Raw genomic sequence first — 19,938 nt, forward strand, 5'->3', positions numbered from 1 at the left:
CAGGCTCGTGAACTTGTGTTCGGTAACAGGACTACACAGTAGTGCCTTTTAGCTGATTTAGTCAGGTATTGGCAGGAGACATGGCTTTTCACAGAAAGTGGTAGAGCTTTCAAGCTTTGGCTCAATGGAGGATATGTTTCAGCTCAGTTACCCTTGTGCCAAAAGCAGCGGCTCACAAACCGTCCCACCACTAGAGCCTGGAGGGAAGGGAGAGCTCAGAGAGCAGGAGCCCCAGACCAACCAAGCACAGAGATGGAATTACAGAACAGAGGGCAGAACAAACCACACAGAGATAATACGCCATGCCAAACACTACTTTATCAAGACATTTCTGCCTTTATCCACACCATTCACACATTTACCTATTTTCTGTGAAAACTAAGATACTGTGAGAGGAGTCCATAGCATATACTGTACTTGATGTTCAATAAATAGTATTACAATCTCAATTTTCACCTTTGGAGACTGGATAGAGGTGTCATGCTTTCATTTTCATAGGAAAACCTATAAAATATGCCATCTATTTACTCAACCATATGAAGAATCAAAGGTCAGCTGAGCATACCACATTAGCATAAAGATTCTAATTTATCTTTTCTAGAAATGGAAAAATTACTCTTGGAATATCACCAAATACTCCCTTCTTCGGACAGTAGCTTGGACATGAGAACAATGGGTGGCTGAATATATTCTTTTTGAGAATACATTTGGATAGAGACTTTTAAATACAAAACCTTCTTCAAGTCAAAAGTGGATTCTGCATAAAATATTCATTCCACATTTTGAAATGTATTATAAATGCAAAATGGAATATTTTTAAGTAATTGTATTCCAGATATTTCTTTTTATACTCAGATACACTGTTTTTTGAGATCCCATTGAATCAGAAGAAAACTAAAATAAGAATTCTAAAGGTGGAAATGTTGGAGTGTAATTTTTGCTATCATTTAAAATATGCTTTGTTTAAACTCTAAAAATGTAGAAAAATGTAAATTGTACTGTATTTTGCAGTGGGCCAATAATCAAAACAATTTAACTGCAAATATTGTAATTAAAGTAACAACAGATTATCCCATCTAGAAATTGCACTGTCTTCTTTGCAGTGCTGCCTTGCTTATCTCCTTAATAAGAATTTCTATTCATTCACTCTGAAAATGCTGTACTTTAAAACAATAACAAATAGAGACTATCATTAATGGTTAAAAGAAAATAGGGAAGTTTTGAAGATGCTGCCTGGCTTTGAAGTATAATTGCAAAGACCTTACAAAGAAATAACGTTAGTTTTATGAAGACTACCAGGCAGTTAATTCTTACTCTCCTTTCCCCTAATTTAATTCCATCACTGTTACTTCCTCTAAAACTTATTTGATATAACTTTCAAAAAGTTGCCCTAAGGCAGGTTCAAGCACTGAGATTTTCAAGATTATGGATTTGATGACCACCCCAGGAACATGGCATAGAGCTTAGAGAATACTGGCACAGTCAGCGGACTGGAGACACCGCACTGCCTGCTAGTCTGCCCTTCCAGCCTCAACTGCTTGTGACAGTATGAAACTTCCCTGCTAATGGGACCTGCATTAAATGAAGTTTTCAAACTCTCAAAAATAATATTATGGAACATATTTTCCAGAAACAATTGTTCCATCTTCTCCAGTTCACCTGGATCAGAAGTAGCACGTGTGTCTGGCATAAATGGCGAGCTGCCTAGAGCAATTCCAGGGAATGGTGGGTTAATGGCACTTGGTTGAAGTTAATGCTGTGAATTCCTTCCAGCAGGTAGTTTATCCTCAGGAAATGTTCTGATCCTCTGTCACTTTTTTCCTAAATCTTGCAACAGAAGGTCTCTCTTAAAATCTTTGAGCTGTCAATACCTGGATGTCTTCATGTAGTTGCTTGGGAGACATTGACAAATATTTCTCAGATCTAGGAAAATCTCTGGTTTCTCTTCCAGTGTTGCTGGTACCACCAAGATTCACAGCAAATCTCATCAGTCATATTTGATAACTCCAAAATATATACATGACCAGCCTAATAGTGATTTGTTTCTGGTTATTGTTGTTCTTGGTTTTTGTTTTGGGGGCATTTTGTTTTGTTTTGTTTTCTTTGCCAAGGTGATTGATCACATGGACATTCCTGTCAACAGTTTCTATAGCTTTTCTGACTCAGAACACATGGAGCTCTGGGGTGAGACATGCCTTCCCACAGGATAATGTTAGAGAGATTTATGAATTTGTATGACTTTTCCTTTTTTTCCCTCTTTTATTTTTTTCTTGAATTTTTGAATTTTACTTATTTATTTTTATACAGCAGATTCTTATTAGTTACCCATTTTATACATATTACTGTATATATGTCAATCACAATCTCCAATTCATCCACCACCATCCCCCACTACTTTACCCCCTTGGTGTCCATACATTTGTTCTCTACATCTGTGTCTCTATTTCTGCCCTAAATCGGTTAATCTGTACCATTTTTCTAAGTTCCACATATATGCATTAATATACGATATTTGTTTTTCTCTTTCTGACTTACTTCACTCTATATGACAGACTCTAGATCCACCCACGTCTCTACAAATGACCCAATTCCGTTCCTTTTTATGGCTGAGTAATATTCCATTGTATATATGTACCACATCTTTACCCATTCATATGTCGATGGACGTTTAGGTTGCTTCCATGACCTGACTATTGTAAATAGTGCTGCAATGAATACTGGGGAGCATGTGTCTTTTTGAATTATGGTTTTCTCTGGGTATATGCCCAGTAGTGGGATTGCTGGATCACATGGTAATTCTATTTTTAGTTTTTTAAGGAACCTCCATACTGTTCTCCATAGTGGCTGCATCAATTTAAATTCCCACCAACAGTTCAAGAGGGTTCCCTTTTCGCCACACCCTCTCCAGCATTTGTTGTTTTTAGTTTTTCTGATATTGCCCATTCTAACTGGTATGAGGTGATACACATTGTAGTTTTGATATGCATTTCTCTAATAGTTAGTAATGTTGAGCAGCTTTTCATGTGTTTCTTCGTCATCTGTATGTCTTCTTTGGAGAGATGTGTATTTAGGTCTTCTGCCCATTTTTGGATTGGGTTGTTTGTTTTTTCAATATTGAGCTGCATAAGCTGTTTATATATTTTAGAGATTAATCCTTTGTCAGTTGATTCATTTGCAAATATTTTCTCCCATTCTGAGTGTTGTGTTTTCATCTTGTTTGTAGCCTCCTTTGCTATGCAAAAGCTTTTAAGTTTCATTAGGTCCCATTTGTTTATTTTTGTTTTTATTTCCATTTCTCTAGGAGGTCAGTCAAAAAGGATCTTGCTGTGACTTATGTCATAGAGTGTTCTGCCTATGTTTTCCTCTAAGAGTTTGACAGTGTCTGGCCTTACATTTAGGTAATTAACCCATTTTGAGTTTATTTCTGTGTATGGTGTTAGGAAGTGTTCTAATTTCATTCTTTTACATGTAGCTGTCCCGTTTTCCCAGCACCACTTATTGAAGAGACTGTCTTTTCTCCAGTGTATATTCTTGCCTCCTGTATCAAATATAAGGGGACTATATGTGTATGGGTTTATCTCTGGGATTTCTATCCTGTTCCATTGATCTATATTTCTGTTTTTGTGTCACTACCATACTGTCTTGATTACTGTAACTTTGTAGTATAGTTTGAAGTCAGGGAGCCTGATTCCTCCAGCTCCATTTTTCTTTCTCAAGACTGCTTTGGCTATTCGGGGTCTTTTGTGTCTCTGTACAAATTTTGAAATTTTTTGTTCCAGTTCTGTGAAAAATGTCAATGGTAGTTTGATAGGGATGGCATTGAATCTGTAGATTGCTTTGGGTAGTAGAGTCATTTTCACAATGTTGCTTCTTCCAATCCAAGAACATGGTATATCTCTCCACCTGTTTGTATCATCTTTAATTTCTTTCATCAGTGTCTTATAATTTTCTGCATACAGGTCTTTTATCTCCTTGCATAGGTTTATTCCCAGATATGTTATTCTTTTTGTTGCAATGGTAAATGGGAATGTTTTCTAATTTCACTTTCAGATTTTTCATCATTAGTGTATAGGAATGCAAGAGATTTCTGTACATTAATTTTGTTACCTGCTACTTTACCAAATTCACTGATTAGCTCTAGTAGTTTTCTGGTAGCATCTTTAGGATTCTCTATGTATAGTATCATGTCATCTGCAACAGTGACAGTGTTACTTCTTCTTTTCCAATTTGTGTTCCTTTTATTTCTTTTTCTTCTCTGATTGTCAAGCCTAGGACTTCCAAAACTATGTTGAATAATAGTGGTAAGAGTGGGCAACCTTGTCTTGTTCCTGATCTTAGTGGAAATGGTTTCAGTTTTTCACCATTGAGGACGATGTTGGCTGTGGGTTTGTCATATATGGCCTTTATTATGTTGAGGAAAGTTCTCTCTATGCCCACTTTCTGGAGACTTTTAATCAAAAATGGCTGTCGAATTTTGTCAAAAGCTTTTTCTGCATCTATTGAGATGATCATATTGTTTTTCTCCTTCAGTTTGTTAATATTATGTATCACGTTGATTGATTTGCGTATATAGAAAAATCCTTGCATTCCTGGAATAAACCCCACTCGATCATGGTGTATGATCCATTTAATGTGCTGTTGGATTCTGTTTGCTAGTATTTTGTTGAGGATTTTTGCATCTATATTAATCAGTGATATTGGTCTGTAATTTTCCTTCTTTGTAGTATCTTTGTCTGGTTTTGGTATCAGGGTGATGGTGGCCTCATAGAATGAGTTTGATAGTGTTCCTTCCTCTGCAATTTTTTGGAAGAGTTTGAGAAGGATGGGTGTTAAATCTTCTCTAAATGTTTGAGAGAATTCACCTGTGAAGCCATCTGCTCCTGGACTTTTGTTCACTGGAAGATTTTTAATCACAGTTTCAATTTCATTACTTGTGATGGGTCTGTTCATATTTTCTATTTCTTCCTGGTTCAGTCTTGGAACGTTATACATTTCTAAGAATTTGTCCATTTCTTCCAGGTTGTTCATTTTATTGGCATAGGGTTGCTTGTAGTAGTCTCTTAGGATGCTTTGTATTTCTGCGGTGTCTGTGGTAACTTCTCCTTTTTCATTTCTAATTTTATTGATTTGAGTCTTCTCCCTGTTTTGCTTGATGAGTCTGACTAATGGTTTATCAATTTTGTTTATCTTCTCAAAGAACCAGCTTTTAGTTTTATTGATCTTTGCTATTGTTTTCTTTGTTTCTAGTTCAGTTATTTCTGCTCTGATCTGTATGATTTCTTTCCGTCTGCCAACTTTGGGTTTTGTTTGTTCTTCTTTCTCTAGTTCCTTTAGGTGTAAGGTTAGATTATTTATTTGAGATTTTTCTCATTTTTTGAGGTAGGCTTGTATAGCTATAAACTTCCCTCTTAGAACTGCTTTTGCTGTATCCCAAAGGTTTTGCATTGTCATGTTTTCATTGTCATTTGTCTCTAGGTATTTTTTGATTTCCTCTTTGATTTCTTCAGTGATCTCTTGGTTATTTAGTAACGTAGTGTTTAGCCTCCATGTGTTTGTGCTTTTTATGTTTTTTCCCCTGTAATTCATTTCTAATCTCATAGTGTTGTTGTCAGAAAAGATGCTTGATATGATTTCAATTTTCTTAAATTTACTGAGGCTTGATTTTTGACCCAAGATGTGATCTATCATGGAGAATGTTCCATGAGCACTTGAGAAGAAAGTGTAATCTGCTGCTTTGGGATGGAATGTCCTATAAATATCAATTAAACCTATCTGGTCTATTGTGTCATTTAAAGCTTGTGTTTCCTTATTTATTTTCATTTTGGGTGATCTGTCCATTGGTGTAAGTGAGGTGTTAAAGTCCCCCACTATTATTGTGTTACTGTCTATTTCCTGTTTTATAGCTGTTAGCATTTGTCTTATGCATTGAGGTGCTCCTATGTTTGTTGCATATGTATGTATAATTGTTATATCTTCTTCTTGGATTGATCCCTTGGTCATTATGTAGTGTCCTTCCTTGTCTCTTGTAACATTCTTTATTTTAAAGTCTATTTTGTCTCCTATGAGAATTGCTACTCCAGCTTTCTTTTGATTTCCATTTGCATAGAATATCTTTTTCCATCCCCTCACTTTCAGTCTGTATGTGTCCCTAGGTCTGAAGTGGGTCTCTTGTAGACAACATATATATGGGTCTTGTTTTTGCATCCATTCAGCAAGCCTGTGTCTTTTGGTTGGACCATTAATCCATTCATGTTTAAGGTAATTATCGATATGCATGTTCCTTTGACCATTTTCTTAATTGTTTTGGGTTTGTTTTTATAGGTCATTTTCTTCTCTTGTGTTTCCCACTTACAGAAGTTCCTTTAGCATTTGTTGTAGAGCTGGTTTGGTGGTGCTGAATTCTTAGTTTTTGCTTGTCTGTAAAGCTTTTGATTTCTCCATCAAATCTGAATGAGATCCTTGCTGGGTAGAGTAATCTTGGTTGTAGGTTCTTCCCTTTCATCACTTTAAGTATATCATGCCACTCCTTTCTGGCTTGTCGAGTTTCTGCTGAGAAATCAGCTTTTAACCTTATGGGAGTTCCCTTGTATTTATTTGTCATTTTTCCCTTGCTGCTTTCATTAATTTTTCTTTGTCTTTAATTTTTGCCAATTTGATTACTATGTGTCTCGACGTGTTTCTCCTTGGGTTTATCCTGTATGGGACTTTCTGTGCTTCCTGGACTTGGGTGGCTATTTCCTTTCTCATGTTAGGGAAGTTTTAGACTATAATCTCATTAAATATTTTCTCTGGTCCTTTCTCTCTTCTCCTTCTGAGACCCCTATAAATCAAATGTTGTTGTGTTTAATGTTCCAGAGGTCTCTTAGCCTGTCTTCATTTCTTTTCATTCTTTTTTCTTTATTCTGTTCCACAGCAGCGAATTCCACCATTCTGTCTTCCAGGTAACTTATCTGTTCTTCTGCCTCAGTTATTCTGCTATTGATTCCTTCTAGTGTAGCTTTCATTTCAGTCATTGTACTGTTCATCTCTGTGTGTTTGTTCTTTAACTCTTCTAGGTCTTTGTTAAACATTTCATGTATCTTCTCGATCTTTGCCTCTATTGTTTTTCTGAGGTCCTGGATCATCTTCACTATCATTGTTCTGAATTCTTTTTCTGGAAGGTTGCCTATCTCCACTTCATTTAGTTGTTTTTCTGGGGTTTTATCTTGTTCCTTCATTTGGTACACAGCCCTCTGCCTTGTCATCTTGTCTATCTTTCTGTGAATGTGGTTTTTGTTCCACAAGCTGCAGGATTGTAGTTCCTGTTTCTGCTGTCTGCCCTCTCTGCTCTGTACCACTTCTAATGACTGACTTACAGGAAACCATTTGGGGGGAATTCATGATCCTTAAAAAAAAAAATGAAGGAAAATGTCAGAAAGAGCAAGTTAAGACTTTCCTAAGATGCCTGAAAACAAATAAAACGTTCCTTTACATTAGAAAACTTGACAGCTGCTACTCTGTAATTTTAAAAATATTTACTATAAAGAGCAGTAGACTTCTTTTTCCTTTGAGGCACTTTGTGTTTTTGGTAAAAGTCACTAGCACTCAACAGCAGATTCTCTTACTAATGTGGCTTAAATGCTGGTGGGTTAAGATTTGAGAATGTGAAGAAGATGGACTTCCAGAAAACTAAGAAATAGTTTAGAAAAATATGACCATAACACCATCCCTGGAATTCATTCCATTAAGAAACCCATTTGAAACACTCTTTCACTACTATTTCCTATGCAAACTTCACTAACTTGTTCTCATTGGATTAGATCTGTCTTGTCTGATACAATTCCATTTTGCCCAGATCTAGAAAATAAACCATGGCCTTGTTTCATATAAATCTCTTAATTTTTATCTCTATGCACATTTGTTTGCATGTCAAATAAGCCTGTGCTATTTCCTTTGTTTTCTAAATGCTTCCTCATCCCAATTCTCACCTTTGCCACAGAGGGAAGCAACAGATAGCCTCCCTAACACTCTTCTAAACCCATGCAAGGAAGCACAGCTTTCTCTGAGGAGCAAGGCAGACCACAGGATTACCAGGAAAAAGATTTTTCTTCTAAAGTGTCCTCAGAAGAGCCTGAACATGAAGCCCAGCAACATACTCATTTTCATGGAATGCACCCTGGTGAGAATTCCCAAGCACATTGTCCAGCCCTTCTGTGTAACAGGACTGGCTACCAGGAGAGGAAGCCTGGGCAGAGCTATCAGTGAATAGCCAGGAATCTTCCTTGAGTCCCAGAAAAAACCCGGTGCTGATTAACTACTTTGGTCTTGGGCCAGCTTCCTGTGCCACTGCACGTGCTGGGACTGACAGTCACATGGGGGAGAAGGCTTTTCTATTCACTGAATGCATTTTTGGAGACACTGTAGCCCAGAGGTGACATGTCAAAGTACCTTCCTAAAATAAATGGTGCTCCGGCCAAGGATAAATGCATACAAAACTGAGGCTGCAGCGTTGGGGCTCTAGATAGCTGGTGGAAGCATCTGCTTCATCTCAAAGAGGAATAGCAATCCTGCAGGGTGTGAATGTTCTGGTGAGTCAACCTATATCAGGCGCATACAAGTTAATTATAGTTATCAGAGGTTATTCCATATTAGCACGGCAGCAAACCTGTTAGCCTGGTCTTTAGCCCTTCTATTAACTGGGAAAGTAGTCCCCTTGTGTATTAGGGTGAGATGAGCACAGTGAAGCTTGCCAAAAGATTTTAAAGAAAAAAAGCCAGTGCATAAAGCTGGTTGATTTTTGATATCTGCTGCCTAAGACTTCAACAAAGCCTGGGCTAAGAAGGAAAGATTATGTTCAAAGCTGCAATTTGGAAACCTGAAGAGGAGACATGTCCTACCATTTAAAAGAATCAGTGGAAACCTTTTCACCCAAGTAACGCACCAAAGCTTTACCAGTTGAGGCTGGAATCTTAATTCATTGCAAATATTGCCATCATTATTTTAAAATAAGGATAGAAACCATACGTAAGTGTGCTTGTGCTAAAGTATAAGCGCATTCAAGTCAAGTCACTGCCTCTGACAGTGACACAGTTTGTAGAGGTCAAAAGTCACTTTCATGAAAAAATAATCATGGTTGGAAGGATGCATATGGGTCAGCAAGTGCAGCCTCTCATCTTCCACCCTTCACCTCTGACCTTTCTTTGCAAATGTGGAAGCTGAGGCATACAAAACAAGGGGCAGGGGGGAACTTCCCTGGTGGCGTAGTGGTTAAGAATCCGTCTGCCAATGCAGGGGACACAGGTTCGATCCTTGATCCGGGAAGATCCCACATGCCGCAGAGCAACTAAGCCTGTGCGCCACAACTACTGAGCCTGTGCTCTAGAGCCCACGAGCCACAACTACTGAGCCCATGGTCTGCAACTGCTGAGGCCCATGCACCTAGAACCCGTGCTCCACAGGAGAAACCACCACAATGAGAAGCCCGCACACCACAATGGATAGTAACCCCTGCTCTCCACAACTAGAGAAAGCCAGCCTGCAGCAATGAAGACCCAATGCAGCCAAAAATAAATAAATAAATAAATAAATTTCTTGGGTAAAAAAAAAAAAAAAGACAAGGGTATTTGCCCACTGTCAAACAGCTAGTTGGTGCCAAAGCAAGAACCAGAGCCCAGGTCAGTGACCCCTGGTTTACTACTCTTTCCAAACTCCACACATTAGAGATACCACCTATATATTCTTAGCTTTCTCAAAAAGTCCTACTAATGAAACTATGCTGTAAAATAGTACACAAACCTAGTTTTAACCCTTTTTTGACAATGAGCAGTTTTAAATGCATGTCATATGAATAGCTACTTACATACAATTAGCCCGGATAGAAAAGAAAACGGAACACTGATGATAAAATAATTTTTCGTACCAAAGTCGGAGATTAAGGTAAAGCTAAAAACCACTCTTGGAATCCATAATATCCAATCATCTTTCCAGATTTAAGTTTGCAAAGATAATAGGAACTTCAAAATGTGTGACCAGTTGGCAGATATTGAAATCACACTGGTAGGGACCTGAAAATTTAGGGTTGGTGGATAGGGAATGAGTCCTAGTTTTCTCCCAAACCCAATCCAGCTCAACCCCAAATCACAGGGAATGAAGCCATATCCCACTAATCCCAACCCAAATCAACACAGAGGGTGAAAGGAATGGGGCCAGGTCATCCCCCTGATGTAATCCCATCCAAGCCACAGAACAGCCCAAGCAGAACAGGTCAAAAACTCTAAAAGTGCTAGATTTGCCAGGTCTCAGATTTTAATTAATATTGAAAAGCAAATAAACAACATGGAACCATAAACTGGGTATTCACTGCCATCTGATGCCATCATTGCTATTATATAGAGATGTATAAATAAGACTGAGGCTATTGTTGTGGTGCCGTTGTTGATTCAATACGAATGAGCAGAAAAGACCACACTAGGAAAAACATTGACGTTTACTTTGGTTCTCCATCCACCTCCCATTCCAAGGAGCCTCGTGCCCTCCTGGGGAAATCACAACCCTGGAGTCTCCACCTTCCTCTCGGGCCCAGTTTTTCAGAGTCCTTGCTACAACTTCACTCCCTGAGCCTGCCACAGCCTCCAAACCAGGCAGGCAGCATCCTCCCACCACAACTAGCTGCTCTGTGCCCTTCTTTCAGCAATCCCTTCCCTGTGGAAAGATGGTGACAGACAAAGCCATACTGGCTTGTTAATGACTGAAGGTGATTTAACGCTGGATTGACCGCACTCATTCTAAAGACAGAAAAAAGTGGCCAAATTTCCTGTGACATGCCCAGGTACTTGCCAACAACAGTCACTTCTCATAAGTCAGCAAAGGAGAGGAAAAGCATGATGGTTCTGTAGCAAATGCCCCAAAAAGTGAGAGGAGGAGGTCATAGGCATCAGAAGCCAGGCCAGATGAAAAAGAGCTATGGTGGGCTTGGGGGAAGGTTGACTATTTTGAGCTTTCCTGTGTGTAAGTGTGTCCAAAGCCCTTGCACAGACCTTAGCTCCTTTGATCAGGGAAGCAGAGGGAAGAGAATCAAGATTCAGGATCAGACCTTGTAAATGTGAATCTGGTTCTACCGCTTACCAGTTGAGTGACCCTGGCCAAGTTGCTTAACCTCTCTAAACCCCAACTTCATTTCCTTTATCTCAAAGGATTGTTCTGAGGATCACGAGTTAATGAGAATAAGGTGTTTTCATGAAAGAATTCTCAACATCATTAATCATTAGAGAAATGCAAATCAAAACTACAAGGAGATATCATCTCACACTGGTCAGAATGGCCATCATCAAAAAATCTAGAAACAATAAATGCTGGAGAGGTTGTGGAGAAAAGGGAACCCTCTTGCACTGTTGGTGGGAATGTAAATTGATACAGCCACTATGGAGAACAGTATGGAAACTACAAATAGAACTACCATATGACCCAGCGATCCCACTATTGGGCATATACCCTGAGAAAATCAGAATTCAAAGAGTCATGGAGAGGGAGAAGATGGCAGAAGAGTAAGACGCAGAGATCACCTTTCTCCCCACAGATACATCAGAAATGCATCTACACGTGGAACAACTCCTACAGAACACCTCCTGAACGCTGGCAGAAGACCTCATCCCAAAAGGCAAGAAACTCCCCACGTACCTGGGGAGGGCAAAAGAAAAAAGAATAAACAGAGACAAAAGAATAGGGACGGGACCTGCAACAGTGGGAGGGAGCTGTGAAGGAGGAAAGGTTTCCACACACTAGAAGCCCCTTCGCGGGTGGAGACTGCGAGTGGCAGAGGTGGTGAGTTTCGAGGCCGTGGAGGAGAGAACAGCAACAGGGGTGCGGAGGGCAAAGCAGAGAGATGCCCGCACAGAGGATCGGTGCCGACAGGCACTCACCAGCCCAAGAGGCTTGTCTGCTCATCCGCCGGGGCGGGCGGGGCTGAGAGCTGAGGCTCGGGCTTCAGTTGGAGCACAGGGAGAGGACTGGGGTTGGCGGCATGAACACAGCCTGTAGGGGTTAGTGCACCACCGATAGCCGGGAGGGAGTCCGGGAAAAAGTCTGGACCTGCCGAAGAGGCAAGAGACTTTTTCTTCCCTCTTTGTTTCCTGGTGTGCGAGGAGAGGGGATTAAGAGCACTGCTTAAAGGAGCTCCAGAGACGGGCGTGAGCCATGGCTAAAAGCGCGGACCCCAGAGATGGGCATGAGACGCTAAGGCTGCTGCTCCCACCACCAAGAAGCCTGTGTCCGAGCACAGGTCACTCTCCACACCTCCCTTTCGGGGAGCTTGTGCAGCCCGCCACTGCCAGGGTCCCGGGATCCAGGGACAACTTCCCCGGGAGGACACACAGTGCACCTCAGGCTGGGGCAACGTCACGCCGAGAGGCTGCCACAGGCTCGCCCCGCACTCCGTGCCCCACCCTCCCCCCAGCCTGAGTGAGCCAGAGTCCGCGAATCAGCTGCTCCTTTAACCCCGTCCTGTCTGAGCGAAGAACGGACGCCATCTGGCAACCTACACACAGAGGCGGGGCCAAATCCAAAGCTGAACACCGGGAGTTGTGCGAACAAAGAAGAGAAAGGGAAATCTCTCCCAGCAGCCTCAGAAGCAATGGATTAAATCTCCACAATCAGCTTGATGTACCCTGCATCTGTGCAATACCTGAATAGACAATGAATCATCCCAAATTGGGGAGGTGGATGTTGGGAGCAAGATATATTATTTTTTCCCCTTTCCCTCTTTTTGTGAGTGTGTATGTGTATGCTGCTGTGTGAGATTTTGTCTGTATAGCTTTGCTTTCACCATTTGTCATAGGGTTCTATCCATCCGTTTTTTTGTTGTTTGTTTTTTTACTTTTTAAAAAAATTTTTCTTAATAATTATGTTTTTATTTTAATAACTTTATTTTATTTTCTTTTATCCTCTTTCTTTCTTTCTTTCTTTCTTTCTACTTTTTCCCCTTTTATTCTGAGCCATGTGGATGAAAGGCTCTTGGTGCTGCAGCCAGCAGTCAGTGCTGTGCCTCTGAGGTAGGAGAGTCAACTTTAGGACACTGGTCCACAGGAGACCACCAGCTCCACGTAATATCAAACGGTGAAAATCTCGCAGAGATCTCCATCTCAGCACCAACACCCAGCTTCAGTCAACGACCAGCAAACTACAGTGCTAGACACCCTATGCCAAACAACTAGCAAGACAGGAACACATTCCCACCCATTAGCAGAGAGGGTGCCTAAAATCATAATAAGTCCACAGACATCCCAAAACACACCACCAGACGTGGACCTGCCCACTAGAAAGACAAGATCCAGCCTCATCCACCAGAACACAGGCACTAGTCCCCTCCATCAGGAAGCGTACACAACCCACTGAACCAACTTTAGCCACTGGGGACAGACACCAAAAACAATGGGAACTACGAACCTGCAGCGTGCAAAAAGGAGACCCCAAACACAGTAAAAAAAGCAAAATGCGAAGACAGAAAAACACACAGCAGATGAAGGAGCAAGATAAAAACCCACCAGACCTAACAAATGAAGAGGAAATAGGCAGTCTACCTGAAAAAGAATTCAGAATAATGATAGTAAAGATGATCCAAAATCTTGGAAATAGAATAGAGAAAATGCAAGAAACATTTAAAAAGGACCTAGAAGAACTAAAGATGAAACAAGCAACGATGAACAACGCAATAAGTGAAATTAAAAATACTCTAGAAGGGATCAACAGCAGAATAACTGAGGCAGAAGAATAGATAAGCGACCTGGAAGATAAAATAGTGGAAATAACTAATGCAGAGCAGAATAAAGAAAAAAGAATGAAAAGAACTGAGGACAGTCTCAGAGACATCTGGGACAACATTAAACACACTAACATTTGAATTATAGGGGTTCCAGAAGAAGAAGAGAAAAAGAAAGGGACTGAGAAAATATTTGAAGGGATTATAGTTGAAAACTTCCCTAATATGGGAAAGGAAATAGTTAATCAAGTCCAGGAAGCACAGAGAGTCCCATACAGGATAAATCCAAGGAGAAATATGCCAAGGCACATATTAATCAAACTGTCAAAAATTAAATACAAAGAAAACTTATTAAAAGCAGCAAGGGAAAGACAACAAATAACACACAAGGGAATCCCCATAAGGTTAAGAGCTGATCTTTCAGCAGAAACCCTACAAGCCAGAAGGGAGTGGCAGGACATACTGAAAGTGATGAAGGAGAAAAACCTACAACCAAGATTACTCTACCCAGCAAGGATCTCATTCAGATTTGATGGAGAAATTAAAAACTTTACAGACAAGCAAAAGCTGAGAGAGTTCAGCACCACCAAACCAGCTTTACAACAAATGCTAAAGGAACTTCTCTAGGCAAGAAACACAAGAGAAGGAAAAGAATTATAATAACAAACCCAGAACAATTAAGAATATGGGAATAGGAACATACATATCGATAATTACCTTAAATGTAAATGGATTAAATGCTCCCACCAAAAGACACAGACTGGCTGAATGGATACAAAAACAAGACCCATATATATGCTGTCTACAAGAGACACACTTCAGACCTAGAGACACATACAGAGTGAAAGTGAGGGGATGGAAAAAGATATTCCATGGAAATGGAAACCAAAAGAAAGCTGGAGTAGCAATTCTCATCTCAGACAAAATAGACTTTAAAATAGACTGTTGCAAGAGACAAAGAAGGACACTACATAATGATCATGGGATCAATCCAAGAAAAAGATATAAAAATTGTAAATATTTATGCACCCAACATAGGAACACCTCAATACAGAAGGCAAATACTAACAGCCATAAAAGGGGAAATCAACAGTAACACATTCATAGTAGGTGAATTTAACACCCCACTTTCACCAATGGACAGATCATTCAAAATGAAAATAAATAAGGAAACACCAGCTTTAAAGATACATTAAACAAGATGGACTTAATTGATATTAATAGGACATTCCATCCAAAAACAACAGAATACACATTTTTCTCAAGTGCTCATGGAACATTCTCCAGGATAGATCATATCTTGGGTCACAAATCAAGCCTTGGTAAATTTAAGAAAGTTGAAATCATATCAACTGTCTTTTCTGACAACAATGCTATGAGACAAGATATCAATTACAGGAAAAGATCTGTAAAAAATACACACACGTGGAGGCTAAACAATACACTACTTAATAACGAAGTGATCACTGAAGAAATCAAAGAGGAAAACAAAAAATACCTAGAAACAAATGACAATGGAGACAAGACGACCTAAAACCTATGGGATGCAGCAAAAGCAGTTCTAAGAGGGAAGTTTATAGCAATACAATCCTACCTTAAGAAACAGGAAACATCTCGAATAAACAACCTAAGCTTGCACCAAAAGCAATTAGAGAAAGAAGAACAAAAAAAACACCAAAGTTAGCAGAAGGAAAGAAATCATAAAGATCAGATCAGAAATAAATGAAAAAGAAATGAAAAATGATAGCAAAGATCAATAAAACTAAAAGCTGGTTCTTTGAGAAGATAAACAAAATTGATAAGCCATTAGCCAGACTCATCAAGAAAAAAAGGGAGAAGACTCAAATCAATAGAATTAGAAATGAAAAAGGAGAAGTAACAATTGACACTGCAGAAATACAAAAGATCATGAGAGATTACGACAAGCAACTCTATGCCTATAAAATGGACAACCTGGAAGAAATGGACAAATTCCTAGAAATGCACAACGTGCCAAGACTGAATCAGGAAGAAATAGAAAATATGAACAGACCAATCACAAGCACTGAAATTGAAACTGTGATTAAAAATCTTCCAACAAACAAAAGCCCAGGACCAGTTGGCTTCACAGGCAAATTTTATCAAACATTTAGAGAAGAGCTAACACCTATTCTTCTCAAACTCTTCCAAAATATAGCAGAGGGAGGAATACTCCCAAACTCATTCTATGAGGTCACCATCCATTGGTATCAGGCATCCACCTGATACCAAAACCAGACAAGGATGTCACAAAGAAGGAAAATTACAGACCAATATCACTGATGAACATAGATGCAAAAATCCTCAACAAAATACTAGCAAACAGAATCCAACAGCACATTAAATGGATCATACACCGTGATCAAGTGGGGTTTATTCCAGGAATGCAAGGATTTTTCTATATACGCAAACCAATCAACGTGATACACAATATTAACAAACTGAAGGAGAAAAACCATATGATCATCTCAACAGATGCAGAGAATGCTTTCAACAAAATTCAACATTCATTTATGATAAAAAAAAAAAACCCTGCAGAAAGTAGACATGGATGGAACTTTCCTCAACATAATAAAGGCCATATATGACAAACCCATAGCCAACATCATCCTCAATGGTGAAAAACTGAAACCATTTCCACTAAGATCAGGAACAAGACAAGGTTGCCCACTCTCACCACTATTATTCAACATAGTTTTCGAAGTTTTAGCCACAACAATCAGAGAAGAAAAGGAAATAAAATGAATCCAAATCAGAAAAGAAGCAAAGCTGTCACTGTTTGCAAATGACATGATACTATACATAGAGAATCCTAAAGATGCTACCAGAAAACTACTAGAGCTAATCAATGAATTTGGTAAAGTAGCAGGATACAAAATTAATGCACAGAAATCTCAGGCATTCCTATACACTAATGATGAAAAATCTGAAAGTTAAATGAAGAAAACCCTCCCATTTACCATTGCAACAAAAAGAATAAAATATCTAGGAATAAACCTACCTAAGGAGACAAAAGACCTGTATGCAGAAAATGATAAGACACTGATGAAAGAAATCAAAGATGATACAAATAGATGGAGCGATATACCATGTTCTTGGATTGGAAGAATCAACACTGTGAAAATGATTTTACTACCCAAAGCAATCTACAGATTCAATGCAATCCCTATCAAACTACCACTGGCATTTTTCACAGAAATAGAACAAACAATTTCACAATTTCTATGGAAACACAAAATACCCCGAATACCCAAAGCAATCTTGAGAACGAAAAACAGAGCTGGAGGAATCAGGCTCCCTGACTTCAGATGATACTACAAAGCTACAGTAATCAAGACAGTATGGTACTGGCACAAAAACAGAAATATAGATCAATGGAACAGGATAGAAAGCCCACAGATAAACCCACGCACATATGGTCACCTTTTCTTTGATAAAGGAGGCAAGAATGTACAGTGGAGAAAGGACAGCCTCTTCAATAATTGGTGCTGGGAAAACTGGACAGGTACATGTAAAAGTATGAGATTAGAACACTCCCTAACACCATACACAAAAATAAGCTCAAAATGGATTAAAGACCTAAATGTAAGGCCAGAAACTATCAAACTCTTAGAGGAAAACATAGGCAGAAAACTCTATGACATAAATCACAGCAAGATCCTTTTTGACCCACCTCCTAGAGAAATGGAAATAAAAACAATAATAAACAAATGGGACTTAACGCAAAGCAAAGGAAACCATAAACAAGACCAAAAGACAACCCTCAGAATGGGAGAAAATATTTGAAAATGAAGTAACTGACAAAGGATTAATCTCCAAAATTTACAAGCAGCTCATGCAGCTCAATAACAAAAAAACAAACAGCCCAATCCAAAACTGGGCAGAAGACCTAAATAGACATTTCTCCAAAGAAGATATACAGACTGCCAACAAACACATGAAAGAATGCTTAACATAATTAATCATTAGAGAAATGCAAATCAAAACTACAATGAGATTTCATCTCACACCAGTTCGAATGGCCATCATCAAAAAATCTAGAAACAATAAATGCTGTAGAGGGTGTGGAGAAAAGGGAACACTCTTGCACTCCTGGTGGGAATGTGAATTGGTTCAGCCACTACAGAGAACAGTATGGAGGTTCCTTAAAAACCTACAAATAGCACTACCATATGACCCAGCAATTCCACTACTGGGCATATACCCTGAGAAAACCATAATTCAAAAAGAGTCATGTACCAAAATGTTCATTGCAGCTCTATTTACAGTAGCCAGGAGATGGAAAGAACCTAAGTGTCCATCATCGGATGAATGGATAAAGAAGATGTGGCACATATATACAATGGAATATTACTCAGCCATAAAAAGAAACAAAATTGATATATTTGTAATGACGTGGATAGACCTGGAGTCTGTCATACAGAATGAAGTCAGAAAGAGTAAGACAAATACTGTATGCTAACACATATATATATGGAATTTAAGGGGAAAAAAGTTTCACGAAGAACCTAGGTGTAAGACAGGAATAAAGACACAGACCTACTAGAGAATGGACTTGAGGATATGGGGAGGGGGAAGGGTAAGCTGTGACAAAGTGAGAGAGTGGCATGGACATATATACACTACCAAACGTAAAATAGATAGCTAGTGGGAAGCAGCCGCATAGCACAGGGAGATCAGCTCGGTGCTTTGTGACCACCTAGAGGGGTGGGATAGGGAGGGTGGGAGGGAGGGTGATGCAAGAGGGAAGAGAGGGGAACATGTGTATATGTATAACTGATTCACTTTGTTATAAAGCAGAAACTAACACACCATTGTAAAGCAATTATACTCCAATAAAGATGTTATAAAAAAAAAGAATAAGTTGTTTTGCACACTGCCTTGCACAGAGTTGATGCTCAACAGTGTTAAATCATTACTATTGTATGTGGATTTTTTAATAATAAAGCTATTCTTTTTTTAAAATTAATTTATTTATTTTTTGGCTGTGTTGGGTCTTCATTTCTGTGCGAGAGCTTTCTCTAGTTGCGGCGAGCAGGGGCCACTCTTCATCGCGGTGTGCGGGTCGCAGCCTCTCTTGCTGCAGAACACAAGCTCCAGATGCACAGGTTCAGTAGTTGTTGCTCATGGGCCCAGTTGCTCCACGGCATGTGGGATCTTCCCAGACTAGGGCTCGAACCCGTGTTCCCCACACTGGCAGGCAGATCCTCAACCACTGCACCACCAGGGAAGCCCTATATGTTTTTAATATTAACCATTCTCATAGTCATAACAAGCCTGTGCGTTTTTTATTTTATCATGCTTCTTCTGCAGTCAGCAGCAGCAGCCTCGCGTCGCTAAAAAGGCAAACAGTGCCGTGCCAAACAGTGCAGCCTTTGCCATCACACAGAGTTACATTTAATTGTCCAGTCTGCCACTTATTAGCTGTGTGACCTGAACAAGACATCTAACATGTCTGGTCTTCCTCAGTTTCTTCATCTGAAAGTGGGAGTAATAACATCTATCTCCTAGGCTTCCTGCCAAGATTAAATACAATAGAGCCCATAAAAAGTTTAACACACAGTCTGATGCACAGGAAATGCTCACTAAGTAATAGCTGTCATTATCATCATCATCATCATTCCATCTTAGGCCTGTGTGCTTCAAATGCCTCATCAATCTGCCCCGTTGCAGTCCTGACCCAAAGACCTTCATCCATCAATTCTTAGCTCAAATGCCACCTCACCCTTTAAAGTCAATCTCTCCACACATTACTTTGTTTATTTACTTCCTTGCAATTGCCGCAATCTGTAATTAACTTGGTGGTTTGGGTTTACTTGTTTATTTTCCTTTTCTCCTTACTGAAATGTAAACTCTAGAAGAGGGGAGGGCTCTTTATCTGTCTTGTTCATAATAGAACACAGTCTGGCTAATAGAATATACTCATAAAATATATGAAGAATCAAAAAGGGAAATGAAGAGAAAATGCTGGTGAAGGAACTATTTCCAGGTTCCTTCAGTTATACAATCCACGGGGGCAGAGACTTTCTATCTAACTCCCCATCGTATACCCATACCCAGCAGAGTAAGCTCATGACTGTTTGTTAAATGAATGCATGTATAAATTCTACTCTTAGGCCCAGCCTGCTGGTCCTTGTGACCCTCAAAGACTTATCCTGGGGGTATCCGAAGGGATTCAGTGGGAAGCA

Source organism: Phocoena sinus, chromosome 10 (assembly GCF_008692025.1).
Source record: "Phocoena sinus isolate mPhoSin1 chromosome 10, mPhoSin1.pri, whole genome shotgun sequence".
Classification (NCBI taxonomy): Eukaryota; Metazoa; Chordata; class Mammalia; order Artiodactyla; family Phocoenidae; genus Phocoena; species Phocoena sinus.